This window comes from Cryptomeria japonica, unplaced genomic scaffold, assembly GCF_030272615.1.
Source record: "Cryptomeria japonica unplaced genomic scaffold, Sugi_1.0 HiC_scaffold_109, whole genome shotgun sequence".
NCBI lineage: Eukaryota > Viridiplantae > Streptophyta > Pinopsida > Cupressales > Cupressaceae > Cryptomeria > Cryptomeria japonica.
This window is the reverse complement of record NW_026728931.1, coordinates 176,327-187,500: the sequence shown is the minus strand read 5'-3', so window position 1 is coordinate 187,500 and position 11,174 is coordinate 176,327. Positions and strand designations below refer to the sequence as shown.

At 58.7% G+C, this 11,174-nt stretch overlaps 1 non-coding gene across 1 annotated transcript; it reads left to right on the top strand.

The window, feature by feature from the left end:
* The first annotated feature begins 10,807 nt into the window (after positions 1–10,807).
* LOC131865370 (5S ribosomal RNA) lies at positions 10,808–10,926 on the top strand. The gene has a single exon (XR_009364098.1). It is a non-coding gene; the product is annotated as a 5S ribosomal RNA (ribosomal RNA).
* The last annotated feature ends 248 nt before the right edge of the window (positions 10,927–11,174 follow it).

The window sequence follows — 11,174 nt, the reverse complement described above, 5'->3', positions numbered from 1 at the left end:
CCGCGATGCGTCCGATACACAGATGGTTCCAAGGCGGCCGAGGAGCCTCACCGCATAGCAATCGGGGGTGCGAGGCGAGGGATGGGGCGGGAAGGCCCCAACGGCTAGACGGAAGAGGCTTCAGGGCCGCCTAGGAATGGTCCAAGCATCGGACACGCTTGGGGCGACTACCAGTGACAGCCCCCTATCCCGCGATGCGTCCGATACGAAGATGGTTCCAAGGCGGCCGAGGAGCCTCACCGCATAGCAATCGGGGTGCGAGGTGGGGGATGCGGCGAGATGGCCCCAACGGCTAGACGGAAGAGGCCACAGGGCCGCGTCGGAATAGTCCAAGCATCGGACGCGCTTGGGGCGACTACCAGTGACAACCCCTTATCCCGCGATGCGTCCGATACGAAGATAGTTCCAAGGCGGCCGAGGAGCCTCACCGCATAGCAATCGGGGTGCGAGGTGGGGGATGCGGCGAGATGGCCCCAACGGCTAGACGGAAGAGGCTGCAGGGCCGCCTCGGAATAGTCCAAGCATCGGACGCGCTTGGGGCCACTACCAGTGACAACCCCTTATCCCGCAATGCGTCCGATACGAAGATAGTTCCAAGGCGGCCGAAGAGCCTCACCGCATAGCAATCGGGGTGCGAGGTGGGGGATGCGGCGAGATGGCCCCAACGGCTAGACGGAAGAGGCCACAGGGCCGCCTCGGAATAGTCCAAGCATCGGACGCGCTTGGGGCGACTACCAGTGACAACCCCTTATCCCGCGATGCGTCCGATACGAAGATAGTTCCCAGGCGGCCGAGGAGCCTCACCGCATAGCAATCGGGGTGCGAGGCGAGGGATGCGGCGAGATGGCCCCAAAGGCTAGACGGAAGAGGCTGCAGGGCTGCCTCGGAATAGTCCAAGCATCGGACGCGCTTGGGGCGACTACCACTGCCAACCCCTTATCCCGCGATGCGTCCGATACACAGATAGTTCCGAGGCGGCCGAGGAGGTGGGGGATGCAGCGAGATGGCCCCAACGGCTAGACGGAAGAGGCTGCAGGGCCGCCTCGGAATAGTCCAAGCATCGGACGCGCTTGGGGCGACTACCAGTGACAACCCCTTATCCCGCGATGCGTCCGATACACAGATAGTTCCGAGGCGGCCAAGGAGCCTCACCGCATAGCAATCGTGGTGCGAGGTGGGGGATGCGGCGAGATGGCCCCAACGGCTAGACGGAAGAGGCTGCAGGGCCGCCTCGGAATGGTCCAAGCATCGGATGCGCTTGGGGCGACTACCACTGCCAACCCCTTATCCCGCGATGCGTCCGATACACAGATAGTTCCAAGGCGGCCGAGGAGCCTCACAGCATAGCAATCAGGGTGCGAGGCGAGGGATGCGGCGAGAAAGCCCCAACGGCTAGAGGGAAGAGGCTTCAGGTCCGCCTCGGAATGGTCCAAGCATCGGACGCGCTTGGGGCGACTACCAGTGACAACCCCTTATCCCGCGACGCGTCCGATACACAGATAGTTCCAAGGCGGCCGAGGAGCCTCACCGCATAGCAATCGGGGTGCGAGGCGAGGGATGCGGCGAGAAGGACCCAACGGCTACACGGAAGAGGCTTCGGGGCCGCCTCGGAATGGTCCAAGCATCGGACGCGCTTGGGGCGACTACCAGTGACAACCCCTTATCCCGCGACGCGTCCGATACACAGATAGTTCCAAGGCGGCCGAGGAGCCTCACCGCATAGCAATCGGGGTGCGAGGCGAGGGATGCGGCGAGAAGGACCCAACGGCTACACGGAAGAGGCTTCGGGGCCGCCTCGGAATGGTCCAAGCATCGGACGCGCTTGGGGCGACTACCAGTGACAACCCCTTATCCCGCGACGCGTCCGATACACAGATAGTTCCAAGGCGGCCGAGGAGCCTCACCGCATAGCAATCGGGGTGCGAGGCGAGGGATGCGGCGAGAAGGACCCAACGGCTAGACGGAAGAGGCTTCGGGTCCGCCTCGGAATGGTCCAAGCATCGGACGCGCTTGGGGCGACTACCAGTGACAACCCCTTATCCCGCGACGCGTCCGATACACAGATAGTTCCAAGGCGGCCGAGGAGCCTCACCGCATAGCAATCGGGGTGCGAGGCGAGGGATGCGGCGAGAAGGACCCAACGGCTAGACGGAAGAGGCTTCGGGTCCGCCTCGGAATGGTCCAAGCATCGGACGCGCTTGGGGCGACTACCAGTGACAACCCCTTATCCCGCGACGCGTCCGATACACAGATAGTTCCAAGGCGGCCGAGGAGCCTCACCGCATAGCAATCGGGGTGCGAGGCGAGGGATGCGGCGAGAAGGACCCAACGGCTAGACGGAAGAGGCTTCGGGTCCGCCTCGGAATGGTCCAAGCATCGGACGCGCTTGGGGCGACTACCAGTGACAACCCCTTATCCCGCGACGCGTCCGATACACAGATAGTTCCGAGGCGGCCGAGGAGCCTCACCGCATAGCAATCGGGGTGCGAGGCGAAGGATGCGGCGAGAAGGACCCAACGGCTAGACGGAAGAGGCTTCGGGTCCGCCTCGGAATGGTCTAAGCATCGGACGCGCTTGGGGCGACTACCAGTGACAACCCCTTATCCCGCGACGCGTCCGATACACAGATAGTTCCAAGGCGGCCGAGGAGCCTCACCGCATAGCAATCGGGGTGCGAGGCGAGGGATGCGGCGAGAAGGACCCAACGGCTAGACGGAAGAGGCTTCAGGGCCGCCTCGGAATGGTCCAAGCATCGAACGCGCTTGGGGCGACTACCAGTGACAACCCCTTATCCCGCGACGCGTCCGATACACAGATAGTTCCGAGGCGGCCGAGGAGCCTCACCGCATAGCAATCGGGGTGCGAGGCGAGGGATGCGGCGAGAAGGACCCAACGGCTAGACGGAAGAGGCTTCAGGGCCGCCTCGGAATGGTCCAAGCATCGGACGCGCTTGGGGCGACTACCAGTGACAACCCCTTATCCCGCGACGCGTCCGATACACAGATAGTTCCGAGGCGGCCGAGGAGCCTCACCGCATAGCAATCGGGGTGCGAGGCGAGGGATGCGGCGAGAAGGACCCAACGGCTAGACGGAAGAGGCTTCAGGGCCGCCTCGGAATGGTCCAAGCATCGGACGCGCTTGGGGCGACTACCAATGACAACCCCTTATCCCGCGACGCGTCCGATACACAGATAGTTCCGAGGCGGCCGAGGAGCCTCACCGCATAGCAATCGGGGTGCGAGGCGAGGGATGCGGCGAGAAGGACCCAACGGCTAGACGGAAGAGGCTTCAGGGCTGCCTCGGAATGGTCCAAGCATCGGACGCGCTTGGGGCGACTACCAGTGACAACCCCTTATCCCGCGACGCGTCCGATACACAGATAGTTCCGAGGCGGCCGAGGAGCCTCACCGCATAGCAATCGGGGTGCGAGGCGAGGGATGCGGCGAGAAGGACCCAACGGCTAGACGGAAGAGGCTTCAGGGCCGCCTCGGAATGGTCCAAGCATCGGACGCGCTTGGGGCGACTACCGTTGCCAACCCCTTATCCCGCGATGCGTCTGATACACAGATAGTTCCGAGGCGGCCGAGGAGCCTCACCGCATAGCAATCGGGTTGCGAGGCAGATTATTGGGAAGGGAACCCCCTGGGATGCGGCTCAAGCAGTGCCCAAAGGGACTGGAATGCGGAATCACATCGAGAGACCCAAATGCTATACGAGGGCTCAAATCGAATTATCGATTTGGCCACGACATGGACGCATCGGAACGACTACCTTTGCCGAACCACTCGCAATTGCATCCATACCGAAACCAATAGACATTTCCGTTAGAGCCCTCGCATAGCATTCGGGAATCTCGCATGCCCCTCTAAATCGACCAATGCTGGCGCTCAATGAAAATCCGAGCGCTACCACCGTTCGAGCGCCAGCATTGGTCGAGTTAGAGGGGCACGGGGGAGAATGCTCCAGTCAACACCTCCCCTATATAAGTTATTTGTCCGATTCTCGCACAACCGTAGTCTGCCTCGTCGAATCAAACAACGGTCCCAGATTCCGACTTCCGTTCCGTAGAGACCCAAAAGCTAGATGGAGGCTCGCAAGAAAGAGAGTCGGCGCATAGCAATCGGGTTTCTCGAACGTTTAGGGACCGAGCTCACTTGCGGATAGGGCAAAATCCGCCAAGCAACCCAAAAGCTAGACGGGGGCTCGAATCGAATCGCCTAGGCGGCCACAACAACGACGTGTTGGATCGACTACCAGTGCCAAACCATTCAGCAAGACTAGTCTGTGTCGAGGCCGGATAGAGATTCTCAGAGAGCGCCCGCATAGCATTTAGGAGACCTGCCGCGTCCCTCACACTCGACAAATGGTGGTGCACGTTTATAAATCCGAGCGATCCCAACCCTTTCAAGCACCAACATCGGTCGAGATAGAGGGGCACGGAGGGGGCTGCGTGAGACAACACAGTCCCCTATATAAGTTATTTGTCCGATTCTCACACATCCGAAGAATGGTCATCAAATCGGACAACAGCCCAAACTTCCGACTTCCGTCCCAGAAAGCCCAAGAGCTATCTAAAACGTTCATGGCCGGAACTCGATCGCGGCTATACCAGTCCGCCAAGCAACCCAAAAGCTAGACTGGAGCTCTAGTCGAATCACCTCTGTGGCCATTGCAAGGACGTGTTGGAGCGACTACCATTGCCGAACCATTCCGCAGGTCGAGTCCATACCAAGGCCGCATAGAGATTCACGATGAGCTCCTGCATAGCAATCAGGAGACTTGCCGTGTCCATCACAATCGATAAATCCTGGTGCAAGATTTTTGCATCCGAGCGCTCCAACCAGTCGAGCACCAGCATCAATCGACATAAACGGGCACGGGGGGAGGATGCTCGAGAACACTACCTCCCCTATATAAGTTATTTGTCCGATTCTCAAGCAGCCGAAGTCTGGTCATCGAATCGGGTCAAAGACCACAACTTTCGACTTTACCCACAATGCAAGTCATCGAATCGAACATCGGCCCCCGAGTCGGACTCCATGCGTATGTCAGGTCATCGGACCCAAATTCCGCCTTCCTGCGCATGGCGGGCCATCAATATCAACTCGGTCATCGGACCCAAACTCCGCCTTTTTGCGTATGGCACGCCTTCAAATCGGTCATCGGACCCAAATTCCGCCTTCCTGTGCATGGCGGGCCATCAACATCAACTCGGTCATCGGACCCAAATTCCGCCTTTCTGCGCATGGCACGCCATCAACTCGGTCATCGGACCCAAATTCCGCCTTCCTGCGCATGGCAGGTCATCGGACACAAATTCAGACCTCGCCAATATGCCTACGTATCGAATCGGTCATCGGACCCAACTTCCGACTTCATCCATACTGTAGGGTCTTTGAGGTTGGCGCGGTGCGCTCAACCCAGGGAGTCGACCCATCGAAGCATACACCTCCCCTATATAAGCTATTTGTCCGATTCCCACACCTGTGTAGTTTGCACCTCTGACCAGGACATCGACCCCAACTTCCGAACTCGACTGCAACGACGGCACCAGCGCCTTGGTGCGCACCTTGCGACGCACAGTCCCAACATTCGCCTTCCTGCACATGGCAGGTCATCGGACCCAAATTCCGACCTCGCGAGTATGCCTACATATCGAATCGGTCATCGGACCCAACTTCCGACTTCATCCATACCGTAGGGTCTTTGAGGTTGGCGCGGTGCGCTCAACCCGGGGAGTCGACCCAACGAAGCATACACCTCCCCTATATAAGCTATTTGTCCGATTCCCACACCTGTGTAGTTTGCACCTCCGATCAAGACATCGACCCCAACTTCCGAACTCGCCTCCAACGACCGAACCAGCGCCTTGGTGCGCACCTTGCAACGCACAGTGCCAACATTCGCCTTCCTGCACGTGGCAGGTCATCGGACCCAAATTCCGACCTCGCGAGTATGCCTACATATCGAATCGGTCATCGGACCCAACTTCCGACTTCATCCATACCGTAGGGTCTTTGAGGTTGGCGCGGTGCGCTCAACCCGGGGAGTCGACCCAACGAAGCATACACCTCCCCTATATAAGCTATTTGTCCGATTCCCACACCTGTGTAGCTTGCACCTCCGATCAGGACATCGACCCCAACTTCCGAACTCGACTAAAAAGACCGCACCAGCGCCTTGGTGTGCACCTTGCAACGCACAGTGTCAACATTCGCCTTCCTGCACATGGCAGGTCATCGGACCCAAATTCCGACCTCATGAGCATACCTACTAATCGAATTGGTCATCGGACCCAACTTCCGACTTCATCCATACCGTAGGGTCTTTGAGGTTGGCGCGGTGCGCTCAACCTGGGGAGTCGACCCATCGAAGCATACACCTCCCCTATATAAGCTATTTGTCCGATTCCGACACCTGTGTAGTTTGCACCTCCGCTCAGGACATCGACCCCAACTTCCGAACTCGCCTGCAACGACCGAACCAGCGCCTTGGTGCGCACCAAAAGTGCGCACTTTTGGAGGGCACTTTTGTGCGCTCCAAAGGTGCGCACTTTTGGAGGGCACTTTTCTGCGCTCCAAAGGTGCGCACTTTTGGAGGGCACTTTTTGGAGGGCACTTTTCTGCGCTCCAAAGGTGCGCACTTTTGGAGGGCACTTTTTGGAGGGCACTTTTCTGCGCTCCAAAGGTGCGCACTTTTGGAGGGCACTTTTTGGAGGGCACTTTTCTGCGCTCCAAAGGTGCGCACTTTTGGAGGGCACTTTTTGGAGGGCACTTTTCTGCGCTCCAAAGGTGCGCACTTTTGGAGGGCACTTTTTGGAGGGCACTTTTCTGCGCTCCAAAGGTGCGCACTTTTGGAGGGCACTTTTCTGTGCTCCAAAGGTGCGCACTTTTGGAGGGCACTTTTTGGAGGGCACTTTTCTGCGCTCCAAAGGTGCGCACTTTTGGAGGGCACTTTTCTGCGCTCCAAAGGTGCGCACTTTTGGAGGGCACTTTTTGGAGGGCACTTTTCTGCGCTCCAAAGGTGCGCACTTTTGGAGGGCACTTTTGTGCACTCCAAAGGTGCGCACTTTTGGAGGGCACTTTTCCTGTGCTCCAAAGGTGCACACCTAGGTGAGCACCTTCGACCACACCTTGTAGCACACCAAACTCTGACTTTCGACTTCATCCGCAATGCAGGGTCTTTGAGGTTGGCGCAATGCGCACAACCAGGGGAGTCGACCCATCAAACCCAACACCTCCCCTATATAAGCTATTTGTCTGATTCTCATACATGCGTAGCCTGCAGGAGCAATTAGGACATCGACCCCAACTTTCGGCTTCTAAACGAAAACAAGGTCTTTGAGGTTGGTGTAATGCGAACAACTAGGGGAGTCAACCCATCAAACCCAACACCTCCCCTATATAAGCTATTTGTCTGATTCTCATACATGTGTAGTCTACAGGAGCAATTAGGACATCGACCCCAACTTTTGACTTCTTAACGAAAACAAGGTCTTTGAGGTTGACGTAATGCGCACAACCAGGGGAGTCGACCCATCAAACCCAACACCTCCCCTATATAAGCTATTTGTCCGATTCTCATACATGTGTAGCCTGCAGGAGCCATTAGGACATTGACCCCAACTTTTGACTTCTTAACGAAAACAAGGTCTTTGAGGTTGGCGTAATGCGCACAACCAAGGGAGTTGACCCATCAAACCCAACACCTCCCCTATATAAGCTATTTGTCTGATTCTCATACATGTGTAGCCTGCAACAACGATTAGGACATCCACCCCAACTTCTGAATTCGTCTGCGTTGACCGCACCAAAGGTGCACGCCTTGGTGCTCACCAAAATCCGACTTCCGACTTCTTCTGCTATGCGGGGTCTTTGAGGTTGGCGCAGTGCGCACAACCAGGGGAGTCAACCCACCGAATGCAACACCTCCCCTATATAAGCTATTTGTCTGATTCTCATACATGCGTAGACTGCAGCAATGATTAGGACATCCACCCCAACTTTTGACTTCTTAAACAAGACAGGGTCTTTGAAGTTGGTGCAGTGCACACAACCAGGGGAGTCGACCCATCAAACGCAACACCTCCCCTATATAAAGCTATTTGTCCGATTCTCATACGTGTAGTCTGCAGCAGCGATTAGGACATCGACCCCAACTTCCGAATTCGTTTGCATTGACCGCACCAAAGGTGCACGCCTTGGTGTGCACCCTGGAGTGCACTTTGGTGCTCACCTCGGTGCACACTTTGGTGTGCACCTCGGTGTGCACCAAAGGTGCGCACCTTGGAGCGCACCAAAGGTGTACACTTTGGAGCGCACCACATAGGGTCTTTGAGAGGTTGGCGCAGTGCGCACACCAAGGTGGGTGTTGAGGTGCGTGCCGAGGTGGGTGGGTGCTAGGGTGCGCTCCATGGTGGGTGCCAGGGTGGGTGCGTGCTAGGGTGGATTCCAAAGAGGGTCATAGGGTGGGTGCCAAGGTGGGTTGGTGATATAGTGGGTTCAAAGGTGGGTACTAGGGTGGGTTCCAAGGTGGGTCACAAGTTGGGTGCCAGGATGCGTGGGTGTTAGGTTGGGTGCCAAGGTGGGCTCCTGCGTGGGTGGGTGCTAGGGTGGGTTTCAAGGTGGACGCGAGGGCGGGTGCCAAGGTGGGTAACAAGTTGGGTGTTAGGATGGGTGAGTGCTAGAGTGGGTGCCAAGGTGGGTGGGTGCTAAGGTGGATGCCAAGGTGGTTCACAGGGTGGGTGGGTTCTAGGGTGAGTTCCAAGGTGGGTCACAGGTTCAGTGCTAGGGTGGGTGTCAAGGCGGGTGTCGAGGTGCCTGGGTGCTAGGGTGTGGATGCCAATGTGGGTCATAGGGTGGGTACTAGGGTGGGCTGCAATGTGGGTGCCAAGGTGGGTAACATGCTCGGTGGGTTCTAAATTGGGTGCCAGGGTGGGTGTGCACCCACCTTGCCCGAGGTGGGTGCCAAGGTGCCAGTGTGGGTGGGTGCTAAGGTGGATGCCAAGGTGGGTGAGAAGGTGGGTGATAGGTTGAGTGGTAGGATGGGTGGGTGCCAAGATGGGTCACAGGGTGGGTGCAAGGGTGGGTAGGTGCTAGGGTTGGTGTCAGGGTGGGTGGGTGCTAGGTTGGGTTCCAAGGTGGGTGCGAGGGTGAGTGTCAAGGTGGGTCACAGGTTAGGTGCTAGGATGGGTGAGTGCTAGGGTGCAAAGGTGCCAGGGTGGGTGCTAGGATGGGTCGATGCTAGGGTGAGTGGCAAGGTGGGTCCACAAGTGTCAAGGTGGGTGCCGAGGTGGGTGCCAAGTCGGCGACTGCTATGGTGGATGCCAAGGTGGGTCACGGGGTGGGTGCCAAGTTGCTAGGTTGGGTTCCAAGGTGGGTGCCAACGTGGGTGCTAGGGTGCGTGGGTTAAAGGGTGTGTCACAACGTGGGTGCCAGGATGGGTGCGCACCCACACTGGCCAAGACGGGTGCGGGTGCAAGGTTGGGTTCCAAGCCCGGTCACAGGCTGGGTGCTAGGATGGGTGGGTGCCAAGGTGGGCACCAGGGTGGGTGCACCCACCCTGGCCAAGGTGGGTCACGGGGTGGGTCCTAGGGTGGGTAACGGGGTGGGTACTAAGGTGCGTGCCAAGGTGGGTCATAGGGTGGGTGCCAAGGTGGGCACCAGGGTGGGTGTGCACCAACCCTAGCCAGGGTAGGTCACGGGGTGGTTGTCGGGGTGGGCGTCAAGGAGCCAAGGTGGGTGGCAAGTAGCCAAGTTGCGTGCCAAGGTGGGTGTCGGGGTGGGTGCCAAGGATCCAAGGTGGGTGCCAAGGAACCAAGGTGGGTGTCTGGGTGGGTGCCGAGGTGGGAGCCAGGGTGGGTCCCAAGGTGAGTGCAAAGGTGGGTGCCAGGGTCAAGGTGAGTGCCAATGTGGGTTCCAAGGTGCCAGGGTCAGGGTGAGTGCCAATGTGGGTTCAAAGGTGCTAAGTTGGGTGCGAGGTTGGGTGCGAGGGTGGGTGGGTGCCAAGGTGTGCTAGGTGGAAGCCCGGGTGGGTCGGCATCCCATGGGTGTCGAGTTGGGTGCCTGATGGGTGCTTCTTGTCAAGTTTTAGTCGTCGGGACTCATTTCGAGCCTTAGAGGTCGTTTCTTGTCCGGTTGCCCTGTCTTCGACCTGGGAACCCAATTTTGGTCCTCGGGTCCCATTTTTTTTTGTCTCGCATCCCACTTTTGGCCTGTGGCCTTTTCGGGGTCGATTCTCGTTTTGGGCATCAGAGCATGTTTCTTCTCCTAAAACCCAATATTTGTTTATTAAGTCTCGGAACACATTTTTGTTCTCGTGGACCCATCATGGGTCTTGGAACGCATTTGTGGTCCTTGGGTCCCATTTTGCATCCCGAAACTTGTGTTTTGGTGCTTGATCCCTATTTTGGGTGCCCACCTTGCACCAAGTGCGCACCCGGGGCAAACCGAGCGCCTTGGTGCACCGGGGCAAGATCGAGCGTGCACCCGAGGCGCCCCGAACATGCACCAAGGTGCACTCGGCCCACATGTGAGCGCAGGTCGTTGCGCCCGAGGTGGTGTGTGGGCACCGCGTTGCAGACGGGACACTGCACGCACACGACGCCCCCTCCAGGTGCACGCACGTAGGCCGGGCCGGGTGCACACCCGACGCCCTAGCAAGGTGCGCGCACCCGGGCAGGGCTCACACTTGGCGAACGGGGCGCACTTCGCGAGGGAGGGTGTGCACCTCGACGGGGGTGGGTGGCCGGGGTGGATTCGCACGTGGGTCGCGGTTTGCTAAGTACACACTGCGACAAGCTCATAACGGGTGCGATCATACCAGCGTTAGTGCACCGGATCCCATCAGAACTCCGCAGTTAAGCGCGCTTGGGCCGGAGTAGTACTGGGATGGGTGACCTCCCGGGAAGTCCCGGTGTTGCACCCTTTTTTAGTTTTTCGCCGGGCGTCGCAATGCTATTTGAATAAACCTTTTGCCCGTTTGCGTTCTCGTCGGGGCCGGGCCGGGCCGGGGTGCGCTGCCCGCACTACCGCGCGCGCGGGGGCGACACCGAGCGCGCACCCGAGGCGCCCCGAGCACACAGGCCACGGTGCAACCCGGGCGTTGTGCGCGCACCCCGGTGCGCCCGAGGTGCTGCGCGCGCACCCAGGTGAAATCGGTGTGCACCTCGGCCA